Raw genomic sequence first — 14,365 nt, 5'->3', positions numbered from 1 at the left:
GATTCCAGTGGTGTCCCTCTCGGGCCCTGGCGGACGGCCCCTCGTCCCTCAATCTATTCGGGGTAGGGCTGCGACTTCTAAGTCCAGGATGATCAATCACCGTCCGCTCTCGGGTCCAAAAGGCACATCCAAGGAAATCCCGCTTCTGACGCCAAAATTGTCGTGGCAAAAATCAAACGACTCTCATCGCATAAGAGACAAACTCAATCAATTGTCTTTTGTAAGGATTTATTCTTTGCAAAGAAGGTCAGACAGTCATACAGGAACACAGGTTGCTGCAGAGTGTGACAAAGAAGGGAGGGTTTCCTCCACTTTTATATCTCTTCCCTAGTCCCCAAGGTTATATCTTTAAACAGCCTGTAACTCTCCATCCCCCAGGAACCAAAGAAAACTCCTTTTTTTAGCATACTAGTCAACCTATAGAAAACCTTCTAAGAGACCTTTTGGGTCACCAAAGGTGCCCATTTGCTTCCCCTCATCTAGATGACATTCTTTACCTTTTATGTCTCTTTGCCCTCTGGGCGTCTCTATTTAAAGAAAAACTAAATGCTTCTAAAATCACACAGAAAGGGTCTGAATGAATTTTTCTTTCACACCATCCATTATTATGTCGATGACATTTTCAAGATGCTTTCTTTTTCTCTCTTCTTCCTCTAATCTTTTTGACATCTAAAAATACACATTACACACAAAATACACAAAAATTTATGAATCCATCATATTGATTAAGATTTTAAAGGAATTATTACTGTAAAAAATAACCTAAATGTATTGTAAGATGACATTTTGGTAGGCATATTGTAGATTACATTACAAAAATGTGACACAACTGTTCAGGGATAAAGAACCATATATACCTGCAGTTTCAAATTTATTATATGCATTTTTAAAACCATATATATTTTAATATGGCATTTCAGCCATTAATTAGATTAATTGAATCATCCTAGTATTGTGTGTATTTGCATTGTGGTAGTCATGAAGTAGATTACATTACAATTTATACATTACCATTAATACCTGCAGTATCAAATTTGATACACAAATTCTAACACGTTTTAATAGTAATTTAACGATTAAATTATTAAGTAATTATGCATTGTTTCAATTCAGAAAGTGTTTATTTAATTATATTCGACACAATACAAATGTTATTTTTACCTTAACAACTTGAAATTAGCCTTTATTTTCCTGCCGAAAGCATCTGGCCTGATCAAATCGCAGCCGCCATTTTGAAAAGCTAGAAAATCACCTCTCTACTGCCTGCAGTACAGTGAAATTCCACAAGATGGCAGAATACACGTATCAAAATAGATACAACAGGTTTTCAAAGAAAGTATTGCTCTCACTGATTCAATATATGTCTTAGAAGCTCGTGTATCAAATATGATACGTGCGGTTTTAAAGGGTTAATACTATTTCTTGAGACATAAAATTATTAGTACAGATTTTTGCTAAGGGATTACTATATAAGTTTTTGATCAACGATATAAATTTATCACTGAGATTGAATTTTTTTAGTGCCGCAAATAAAAAATTCCATTCTATTCTATCAAATGCCTTTTCGGCGTCAAAGGATACTATTAATGTTTGTAAGTTATTCAATTTCGAATGATTGATTATATTAAAGAGCCTACGAATATTATCTGAACCATATCTAGCTTTAACAAAACCCGTCTGATCTGGGTGAATTAAGCAGGGGAGAATTTTTTCCAGCCTGCCAGCAAGAAGTTTAGATATAATTTTAAGATCAACTGGAAGTGATATTGGGCGATATGACATGCATTCTGTTGCATCTTTATCCTTTTTATGAATTAGAGTTATACACCGCTTTCCAAATTATTATGCAAATTGGATGTAAGTGTCATAAACAAACAGTTTTTTGTTTTTCAATTAAACTCATGAATGGTATTGTGTCTCAGGGCTCTTTGGATCACTGAAATGAATCTCAGACACCTGTGATAAATAGTTTGCCAAATGAGCCCAATTAAAGGAAAAGTACTTAAGAAGGATGTTCCACATTATTAAGCAGGCCACAGGTTTCAAGCAATATGGGAAAGAAAAAGATCTCTCTGCTGCCGAAAAGCGTCAAATAGTGCAATGCTTTGGACAAGGTATGAAAACATTAGATATTTCACGAAAACGTTAGCGTGATCATTGTACTGTGAAGAGATTTGAGGCTGATTCAGAGCACAGACAGGTTCGTGCATGTAAAGGCAGAATGAGGAAGGTTTCTGATGACAAATTCATCAGATTAAGAGAGCAGCTGCTAAAATGCCATTAGAAAGTAGAAAACAGGTTTTTGAAGCTGCTGGTGCCTCTGGAGTCCCGCGAACATCAAGGTGTAGGATCCTCCAGAGGCTTGCAGTTGTGCATAAACCTACTATTCGGCCACTCTTAACTAATGCTCACAATCAGAAACGGTTGCAGTGGGCCCAGACATACATGAAGACTCATTTTCAAACAGTCTTGTTTACTGATGAGTGTCGTGCATCTTTGGATGGTCCAGATGGATGGAGTAGTGGATGGAACATGTCCCAACAAGGCTGCGACCACAACAAGGAGGTGGCGTTTTTGGCCGGAATCATAGGGAGAGAGCTGGTTGGCGCCTTTAGGGTCCCTAAAGGTATAAAAACACACAGAAAAAAAATGGTGCTTCAGCGGTTCTTCTAAAGGTATAAAAATATAAAATATTATTTTGTCATATTCGTGATTCCTGAATTTATATATGAAAACTTCGTTTTGAAGTGCATTCTTATGTTTGTATAAGAAAAGTCGTTAACCTAGCCTATTAAGTTGATTTAATTTTCTTGATAATTTTTAGAAGAGTAAAAGTTAAGAAAAAAGGAATTAGCTTATAGTCTCTAATATTTAGGACTATAGGCTAATCTTTTTCTTAACTTTTATTAGATCTAAATAAAATAACTCTTGATCATATTTAACATCGAAGAGTCACTGACATAATTTAGAGCCTACTTCGAAAATGAAACTAAATCTGTATAAAGGAAAGACAAACTAAACCACAACATGAACAATCTGTATTCTTGTAGGCATAATCAAGAATCATTTCTTTTGACAAAATTACCTAAATGCCGAATGATGTTTGACAATGAACGCATCTCCACAGCATAATCGCTCTAATATTAAACATGCGGGTCAGGAGGCGGGTCGGGTACAATATTTTATTTTTTTATTCGGCGGTCTGAGTTGCGGGCGGGTTAGTTGAAAACGTCGGTCGGGTTCGGGTTGTTTATCCACTGACCCGCACATCACTGGTGTCAGGGCTGTGGACACTAATGTTTTGTGAAAAGAGTGGAGCGTGTGAGGAAAAGCTTTCCCCTTCTCCCTGGCAAGCATTTGAATGCTGAATTAGAAATGCAACTGAATGCTAGACAGTTGGAATCCGCCCCCCGCACCCCCAAAAGAGTCTCCAATGTTGATTACAAGGCAACAGACAGCATTCAACACCCCACCCCACCCCCACTCTGCCATTCATAAACATTTCGCACTTTATACTGCATGCCGCTTAACCCTGATGGCCTCATTAACGGCTACTTTTCAGAAAACTGAAAAAAAAAAAAAAACACTTCCCTTTGGTTTCCCAGACCAGACTTAAGCCTAGTTCCAGGCTAAAATGATGTAAATCTGAGCTGTTTAAAGAGGAATTAAAAAAAAAAAAAACTTGTACTGATTGTTGGTCGGAGATTCAACCCGCAGTTCGTGACTGGAAGCTGATAAGAGACAGACTTAACGAACTTCTCCGAAATAGAAAAACTACTTTTCCACTTTTTAAAAAAAAAGAAAAAAGGGGAAAAAAATTGCATAACTCACTGGAGCACTTTTGATACTTAACAACTGTATTCGTTGTCAGTCAAATAATCAAAGCTTTATTGTTTTGAAAAGTGAGCCTTCTGTTTATTTGTCTAAATTATTTTCTATATTAGGATATAATACTAGGCTATAGTATTTACATGGACATTAGGCCAAATCTACATGGGTTTCTTTCCTTTCCCTTCAATTATTTTTTAAGGAAAAATAAATAATAAATAAAAAAAATAAACTGCATGGGCAGTGCGCCATCATAATGTACAGCATCAAAAATGTAAGAACAAATCTAAAGAAAATAATAATAATAATAATAATACATAAAATAAATTATTAACACTCCTAAAAGTACAGTATAGTTTTTTATTGCTCATCTCTACCCAAATCAATCAAATCAAGTGTATATAAAATTGTATATATGGTATGAAAAAGACGAGCTGCCTCTCAAACATGCATATCTTCATTTGATGTTGCTTCAAAATGTTGAAATTAAAAATTTATTGTGTAATTTTGTACTTGTAAATTTTTTTCTCTATTGTTTCGTCAATTTATTATTCATTAAGAAAATTATATTTCGCATATGGGCATTTTTATTTCTTTTACATACAGCTTTTTTGGGTTTTTTCTCTGTGCACAAGCTCTGCATGTGATGTGCGTGACGTTCTGATGTTTCTGCTGCTTTTTGCTTGTGTACAATTAACCCCTCAAAACGAATTTAGCTGTTTTTAATGTGTCACAGCCACGTTTCAATTTAAATTTAAATGTAATTTAACACAATCTTGTCGGTTAATAATAACTAAATGCCGTCGGTTGTCGTTTGAAAAAAAAAAACAGAAATTAACATTTCTATTTCCAATGCAGTCTAATAAAAGTTCATCAGGAAAAAAAGAAAAGAAAAGAAAATAATAAAACTGCTCCTGCTTATGAATAAATTTTTGCTTGATGATGAAGTATCTAAATAGTCTATAGGATATAACAAAGTGCTTTTCCAGTCCCGCTTCCACGAGGTTTTATGCCGCATCCACCCGCTCCACGCTATATTAACTATATTATTCGCCTGCTGCCCGCTTAGAATAAATTTCTAAGCACCAAAATCGCAAAAACAAATCAAAATATTAATAATAAAAAAAAATAATAATAAATAAATAAATAAATAAATTTTTAACTCTATAAAAACTGTAGTTTATATTTATCCTCTCCATTTCTATTTCTCTCTACTCAAATTAATTGTCAGTGTATCTAAAATTGTGTATCTTAGAAAAGGAAAAAGACGAACTACCTCTTAAACATGCATATCTTAATTTGATGTGCCTTTAAAACGCTGAAATATATAATGTATTTTATTCTGAAGGTGAAAGTTGTCGAGTTATTTAACTGCCCGCGGCGCCGTCAGGATCACTTGATTTTTTCCCCCTTAATAAAGTGGATACAGCTTACAATACTCCTTCAAGAGTACAGCATTGCTCAAAACTATGCTATTTTACATATTTCTGTTATTTGTGTACAATCACAATAAAAAAAAACAGATGTGTAGGCTATTTGTAAAAAAAAAAACGGAAACAAGATGCTGGTTTAAGGGTGCATCACAGAAATTGCCTACAATTCTGCATATAGGCTTGCTACTTATTAATTTTATTTTATTTCGTTTTGTTAAATTATTATTCATTCAGAAAAAACATATATTTCGCATATGGGCCTATTATATATAGGTTTATTGGGTTTTTCTCTGTGCATAAGCTCTGCACGTGATGCGCGTGACGTTCTGATGTTTATGCTGCTTCTTGCTTGTGTACAATTAATCCCTGAAAACTAATTTAGCTGTTTTTAATGTGTCACAGCCATGTATCAATTAAATTTAATTGTAATTTAACATAATCTTGTCAGTCGATAAATAATTTAATGACGTCAGTTGTCGGTTGGGAAAAATAAAATAACCGAAATTAACATTTCTATTTCCGATGCAGTCTAATAAATGTTCGTCAGGAAAACAAAGAAAGAAAAGAAAATAACAATACAACTGCACCTGCTTATGAATATCTTTTTGCTATTGGTTTGAACCATAATTTCAGGAAAGAGAAATCATTGAACTATTGTACTGGTATTTGTGACCAACGCCCCCTAGAGCTGGCCATGGTGTTTGGCTACAGAATGTTGTTCCTTGCGCCACCTGGTGGATATTATATGAAGCGCAACAACGTTGTAAAAAAAATCTAAAAAAGCCGCTGCGGTAGGACGCGTGGCTACGCGTGCCGAATTGCAGGCTGCCGCGTGAAAATAGACGCATTTTTAATGGCCAGATCTGTACATTATGTGAATGCTTGGCTAATGAGTTGAGTCTTTTATCTGGATTTAACATAGAGAGTGTGTCTGAACCCCGAACGTTATCAGAAAGGCTATTCCAGAGTTTGGGAGCCAAATGTGAAAAGGCTCTCCCTCCTTTAGTGGACTTTGCTATCCTAGGTACTACCAAGAGTCCAGAGTTTTGTGACCTTAAGGAGCGTGAGGGATTGTAGCGTAGTAGGAGAATACTTAGGTGTGCAGGAGCCAAACCATTGAGGGCCTTATAGGTAAGAAGTAATATTTTGTAGTGATATGGAACTTAATAGGTAGCCAGGGCAAAGACTGTAAAGCTGGGGTAATATAATCATATTTTCTTGACCTGGTAAGGACTCTAGCAGCTGCATTTTGCACTACCTGTAGCTTGTTAATTGAAGATGCAGGACAGCCACCTAGTAGTGCATTACAATAGTCCAGTCTAGACGTCATGAATGCATCAACTAACTTTTCTGCATCAGAAACAGGTAACATGTTCCGTAGCTTTGCAATGTTTCTATGATGGAAGAATGCTGTTTTTGTAAAATGAGAAATATGATTTTCAAAGGATAGGTTGCTGTCTACTATAACACCAAGATTTTTGACTGTAGAGGAAATAACAGTACATCCGTCTAGTTGCAAGTTGCAATTTAGGAGATTCTGTGTACTGTTTTTGATCCAATAAGTAATGTCTCAGTCTTATCTGAGTTTAATAGTAGAAAATTTTTGGTCATCACACTCTGTCAGCTTTGCGAAGTTAGAAGTTTCATCTGGTCTTGTTGAAATATATAGTTAAGTATCATCAGCATAACAATGGAAAATCATATTTCCTAATAATATTACCAAGGGGTAATGTAAATTCAAGTGACATTTTGCTTGACTCCGAAAGAGTTTGTTAGGTCAGTAATGCATCATTTGTATTATCAACATGAATGTTAAAATCTCCAACAATTAATGCTTTATCAAAATTAACCAATAGGTCTGAAAGGAAATCTGCAAATTCTTTTAGGAAATCTGTATACGGTCCTGGCAGTCTATACACAGTAGCCAGAGCAAGAGATAGGAGAGATTTCTTTTGCAAATCTGAATAACTATTAAGTAGAAGTACTTAAAATAAATTAAACCTGTACCCTGTTTTCAGAGTAACATTGAAAATATCACTATATATTGTTGCAACACCACCCTCACAACCAATCTGACGGGGTTCATGCTTATAAGAATAGTTTGGTGGAGTAGACTCCAGAGTAAATTTAGACCAATATAATCATTTGGACAGGTTTCAGTCAAGCTAGGTTTCAGTCAAGCAGAATACATCGAAACTATTATCTGTGATCATTTCACTTACAATAACTGCTTTTGGTGTGAGTGATCTAATGTTTAGGAGCCCAAGCTTTAAAAAGAGCAAAAAGTCTACTGAACCTTTCATGTCCATGTCGATACGTGGGAAGCAGTCCTGACACGATGATCCTCGTTGCGGGCGCTGTGCTGCGTACCGCGTCGTTTAGGCTCCTGAAGTCCCTCTTCAAGACCTCCATCTGCCGCAGCCTGACGTCGTTCACCCCCACGTGCAGGATGATCGTCCTTCAGGATTGCAGGTATCTGTGCAGAAACATCGAGAACGCGAGCACCAGGAAAACAGTGTGTGCACTTTACCGTTAGCTAAGTTAGCACAAACGTACCGGACGATGGAGTCTCCGTCGATCACAGCGTCGCATTCCATCTCGCGGAGGGGAGCGAAGCGGTTCCGGGTGGAGATCTCAAAGACCGGAGGTGGCAGAGGGGGAGAGGTCCTCGCCCGGGGCCTGGCTCGCTTCTTCCGCTGCTGCTGCTGCTGCTGCTGCACCCAGGGTCCGTGGTGTCCCGGCGCCGGAGTGAGGGACATCTGGGAAGATCACGTCCAGGACCTGTGCAGAAAAGCACACAGAGTAGAGGTGGTGGGAGTGTTAGTATGTCGCGGTATACTTACCCAGGAAAATTCGAGTGCAGTTTTCCGTTCTCGCAGCTCGGCCTGCCTGGTCAGCAACCCATGGATCTGCTTCTCTATGGCCTCCAGCTCGAGCTGCATTCGTGTCTTCACCTGCACTCAAAAGTAGACAAAAATTCGCCATTAAAGCAAGTAACAGTGAATAAACAATTGAAATGTGTGTGAACAGAGAGTATACAATGTATGCAAGATTAGTAGCAACCACACTGGCGATGCTAAACAGGCTATAAGCTAGTAGGACTTGGGGAATTAAATAAAAACTAATGATAGCAAGGCATTCCAATTCATTTTGTTGTAGAATACAACAGAGGGTATATTCACAAGTTATGAAAACAAAAATTATGGTGTATAGAATTGATTTTAGATTTTAAAAATAATACAATAATAACTAAACTATAAACAATAATAAATTAACTCGACGGAGCTTTCACTCAAAGCTTGCACTACAACGAACAGGAAGTGTCCTGCTGAAAAAAAAACTGCATATGCTGGTTAGCTATGTTTTGGTGCTGGGATGCTGGTTTTATCTGGTTTATGCTGGTTTATGCTGGCCCTTGACCAGCAACATGACCAGCATAAACCAGCAAAGGACCAGCATAAACCAGCTAAAACCAGCATCCCAGCACCAAAACATAGCTAACCAGCATATGCTGTTTTTTTCAGTAGGGTGACGTTTGACTGACACAATTTTTCTCTTATGTTTCCAGATTTTAAGTGTAGATCTTTCAAGTGGATTTTTAGTAAATTTGTCGCAGAGAAAGGAAAGAAGAGCGTAAACTAAAGCTGCTAGCAAAGAAGGCATGCATGAGGCTGATTCAGTGGCTATCCATGATAAGGCATCAGCTCCATGATCTTCATATAGCCAGTGCAATATAGGGCGAATATTTGAGGCCCAGTTCTTGCTACTACTTTCTACCCCTATTGTTGCTCAAGGGAGTGTTGACCCAGCCGGCATTTCAACGTTGATTCACCGTTGAAACAACGTCAGGTACCATGGTTGGATCAACCGTGAAAAACCTTTCGGATTTGCAAAAATTTTCAACCTTGATATTGTGAAGTCTTTTCAACGTGGAAGTAACAACGTTGATTCATCGTTGAAATTGCGACTTTGTTTCACCCTCTTACCTTTCGGGTTACGGTCATCTGTCGACATTAAATCAACGGTGAATAACCTTTCGGATTTGCAAAAAATTTCAACGTTGATATTATGACGTTGATTCACCGTTGAAATCGCGACTTAGTTTCACCGTCTTACTTACCTTTCAGCAACGGTAAAGACACAACTGTACGTTCAATTACAACCAGTTTGCATTTAGATCAACACTGTATGTACATGTTAGTTAAAAAACAAATGGCTAGCAGCAATGGGTTTACTGTCAACTTCAATAAACTAACAAATGATCAATATTATAAAACAAGTTTTATTTTGGAAACATACACTGTATAAATCAAAATAAAAACCTGTCGAAAACATTTTCCAAAAACAATACAAACACATTAATTCTGCTCACATGTTATTGTAGCCCAGTTTGTGATGAATACAAAGTAATCAGACTTTATTACACATTACCAGTCAGAAGTTTCTCACAGTAAAATTTTAAATGTTTTTTTCTGCTCACCAATCCAAGTACACATTTTTTTAATAAAATACATTTGTACTATTTAAAATGTTTTTCATTTGAAGATATTTGAAAATGTAATTTAATCCTATGATGTCAAAACAGAATTTTTTATCATCATTACTCATGATCAAGTCACATTAACCTTCAGAAATCATTCTAATATTCTGATTTGCTGCTCAGAAAATTGTTGAAACAGCTCAGTAGAATTCTTTCAGTTTGCTTTGATGAACGGAAAATGAAACAATTTATCTGATATAGAAATCTATTGTAATATTATAAATGTCTTTATTATCACTTTTGATCAATGTAAAGCATCCTTGCTAAATAAAAGTTTTGAAGTATGGTATAGAATTTTACAAATGATTTTTATTTCAAGTAAATGCTAATCTTTGGATCTTACTATTCATCAAAGAATCCTGAAAAAAATCTACTGCTTAAATATTGATAATAATAACTTGAACAGCATATTAGGATGATTTCTAAAAGATCATGTGACAGGTTTACAAATGTGTCTCATTATAAGAGATGTGTACATTTGTGCAGTGCAAATGGGTAAAAGACTTTGAGAATGGAATCTGCGGTAACACTTTATTTTGATGGTCCCCCTATAGATCATCTGTTGACTATAAGTTTCTTTGCAAGTGCAAATCTACTTACTGTCATCAGGGCGGTATCTGTAGATTGTCTATTAAATGTACTGTATCAGTCATTACAATGTCTATAACATGTAAGCAGCTATTAAACATTTGTTCAGTAAAGAGTTATCAATGTGTTATCAATTTAAGTTGTAGATGTTCAACAGCATATTAGCAAACATGCAACAAATCCTAAACAAGTTTTCAGTACCTTTATACAGCAAAGTAAGAGCGTTTTAGTAGTCAGCATGTAGCTGTTAACCAGCTTATCAACAGACTGTCAGTACACATTCAGTTGTCTATAAGTAGCAACACAAGATCATTTCAAATGAAATTTAAACATATATAAGGATACTTACTCCTGATCTTTTGCTTTTGCAAGTATTTTCAAGAGTGCTCTACTAACTGTTTGTTGCATAGAAGTTACCTTTTAGTAGACAGTCATTTTACTTTGAGGTGCATTCATCTATTCATCTGTTGTCACATTTGGCCCATCAAAATGAAGTGAAAATCTAAGAAATGCTGTTGAATGACATCACAGACAGCATAGCAGCTAGTCAGTGGATGTTCAGCAGACATTCTATAGACAGTTAGTACCGACACTGTTGAGTATTTGATTCAAGATTAAGTAAACAGCAACACCAGAGTACAACTATAAATCTGCCAAATGAGAAATAAATAAGAGTCATCAGTTTGTCCAACCAACTGCTTTTAATGAACTTCTGTCAAAAATTTCAATAAACATTGCTATGGACATGAAATGAAAAAGCTTCCTTTTTTACATTGCAAGATGTCTGAATCTGTGAAAAAGTCAGAAGGTATATATATATATATATATATATATATATATATATATATGTATACGCGTGTGTGTGTGTGTGTGTGTGTACGTATAAAAAAGAAAAAAAAACATGGACTTTTTGTATGGCTAAGTTAATACAACAAAGTTAGAAGCATGAATTGAAAGAAAGAAAGAAAGAAAGAAAGAAAGAAAGAAAGAAAGAAAGAAAGAAAGAAAGAAAGAAAGAAAGAAAGAAAGAAAGAAAGAAAGAAAGAAAGAAAGAAAGAAAGAAAGAAAGAATTGAGTTATCGAGAGAACTGACTGATGTCATGCAAAAGCCTTCCAAGAATCCCCTGTCTGTATCTTCTGCCTAACCAGTAAGTCCATTCTATATATATTAGATGGTCTTTGAGAGCCTTCTCTGACCGGTTTGCACGCATCCTCCAAACTTCCCTTTTGAAGTTTGCCCATGCTCTTTCAATGTTCTGTGTATGTACCCCTGTTGATGGATTAACAAAATGAATGCTATGGTTCACTGTGCGGTGTTGGTATCCTCTCTCTGAAAGAGCCGAGTATGCACGCCACTCATCACTATGAATGATGCTGCCTCTTTTCACATGTTTTTCTATGATTGGCAAAAGGGTTGCCTTGTCTCTTTTGTCCACCAATCGCAATACTGGTTTTCGGGAGGGCAAAATCTCAACCATTCCGAATACCCAGCTTTTCCTTCTCCATGCACCTCCAAAACGGCCTCTGGCATACTGAAAAAAGAATAAATGAAATTTTTAAACACTCTTATTTCATAAAAGTCAAAAGCACTAGCATTAAAATAAGTCAACTGACATGCTTTTAATAATCCAAATGTTTTTAGTCTTACAAAAACTATTTACTGTATCTCAATTTCTTTTATTAGAACAATGTAACAATATTGTGTCTTGTATACACTGTAATAAATAAATAAACATAATAAAAAAATAAATAAAAAAATCTAAAATGCATGGCAGCACAGGGTGCCAAACATTTACCATTAATGGAAATAATGGTTAAAAGGTCATAGAAAAAAAATAAAAAAAATAAAAAACATGTAACGGTCAATGACTGGTAGAAGCTGCTCCCAAACAAAAACTGTAAAATCAAGCTAAAATACTCACAATTTTCTTAAATCCCAAATTTCAGCATTTGCATTGCAAAGTCTGCTTTTATTGCTTTCATACAAAACTCATTATTAAGGTTTAGATGCTTGAGAATAATAAAGATTGAAGTCACTATTGTTGAGACAAGCATTTGCTTTTGTTGGGCTCTTGACTCTTTGCTTTTTAACACAATATATTTTCTGACTGCTGTAATTGTGTTTCTACAGCACATTTGTTATAGGAAAATTCAGATGAAATTGGTTTCCTTATTGATGATTTTGAAAATTTGAAAGTTCAGAAATTAGTTGAACAAGTTTATGTAGACTCGCACAGACATTAAGAGTCTGTATAAACCAACAACAGTGACAGTCAAGAAAATATTCCAATAAATGAATCAACACTGAACATCACAAAACAAGATACTGAAGTCACAAAAAGCTTTTCATTGAATGTCACCATTGTTGAGATTCATGTGCTGATTCTTGATATTTGTGAGAGTCAAAAAGACAGCTTAACCCCCTGGGGTCGACAAACGGCAACCAATTTCTGTACAATAATTTTTTTAAATCTGAATATCTAACATCACTAAACACCTGTAAATAATGCAAAAATAATAGTTAACACACTCAGAAAGAAGACTCTGGATGAGATCAGTGAATCGGGCCATTATATAATGATTGAATCATCAAGTAACCAACTTTATCTGATCAGATTTTCTCTTGCAATTTTTGCTCTAACAAATGTTCTTTAGTAACAGCAGCCAGAGAAAAACTGATGTTAAAAAGGAAAGAGTCAAGAGCCCAACTAAATCAGTAAACTGAAACTCTGCTAATTCTTAACACAAGGCTTTATATGCAAGAAAAAGTCAGATCGGATTGAAATGAGTGAAGATGATGAGATTAGAGAGATTTGTTAGTGTTTAATGTTCTGTTGCTGCCAGTCATGTGACAATTTATTTTTGTTTCTTTCTTTTTTTGTGTTTTTACAGCAAAGGTGTTTGATCATAATTAAGAAAATACCTTTAGATTAACAGTGTTTTCATCTTACGTAAATTAGGATATTTTATGTTTTTGTTTGTTATTGTATTAATTACAAATTCATTTTGTAAAATTACATACAGTTGTATGTAATTTAAGAAAACAGAAAAATGTACCGTAATAATACAGTACTTTTTCTGTATAAAAAAGTGAATTACTGTAATTTGTCATTTTCATAATGTCTAAATTAACAGCCAGGTAGTTACTTTAAAGATCATTTTAGAGTTTTGACTACAATTTAAAATAAAAGAAAACAAAGTAAAATAAAAAAAATTCTATAAAATTACAATTATTTTACAGTGTACACATCCACATTTAAAGAGAATAGATATGTTTTCTGAGGTCATGGCTTACTTTTCGTCTGTGGCGAAACTTGCTTTCGTCAATGTGTACACATATGTTGAGCCCACCAACTTTTTGTCCTCTTTTTTTCCTGAGCCGTCGCATACTTCTCACACATACATGTCGCAATTTCATGGACATCTTCGACAGGGTCGCACTACTATTTGAGATGTCATCTAGCATCATATCCACCTGTCGCATATGGAGACCCTGGGAAAACCTAAACAGTAAACACAATGCAATACAATATTGCAGTAAAAGGACAGTATTAAAACTTTGATGTACAGACAGTGATGGAGGAAATGGCACCAGAGATCACAGACAGTATAAAATTACCTGTGAATATACTTCATCCAGCTAAAAAGGCTTGCATGGGAATGGGAAAAAATGGACTTGGTCCTTATGCTTTTCCTGCTTCGTCCACATGACTTCTTGCACTGCCTGTAAATGAGCATAGTATTCATAATGTAAAATACATTCCTGCTGGCGTAGCTTAAAAAAAAAAAACCTGATTCGACTATGATCCCTCTTACATATATATACACACTATTCATTTATTTATTTATTTGTCTGTATGTTTGTTTAAAAAAATAGCTCAGAGAACTTATTTGTTAGTGAACTGGTTACACTGCATGTTAAGGATTTATTACACATTGACACAACAATTCACAAAAACAACAATAAGATTAAAGA

Source organism: Garra rufa, chromosome 2, assembly GCF_049309525.1.
Source record: "Garra rufa chromosome 2, GarRuf1.0, whole genome shotgun sequence".
NCBI lineage: Eukaryota > Metazoa > Chordata > Actinopteri > Cypriniformes > Cyprinidae > Garra > Garra rufa.
This window is presented reverse-complemented; position numbering follows the sequence as displayed.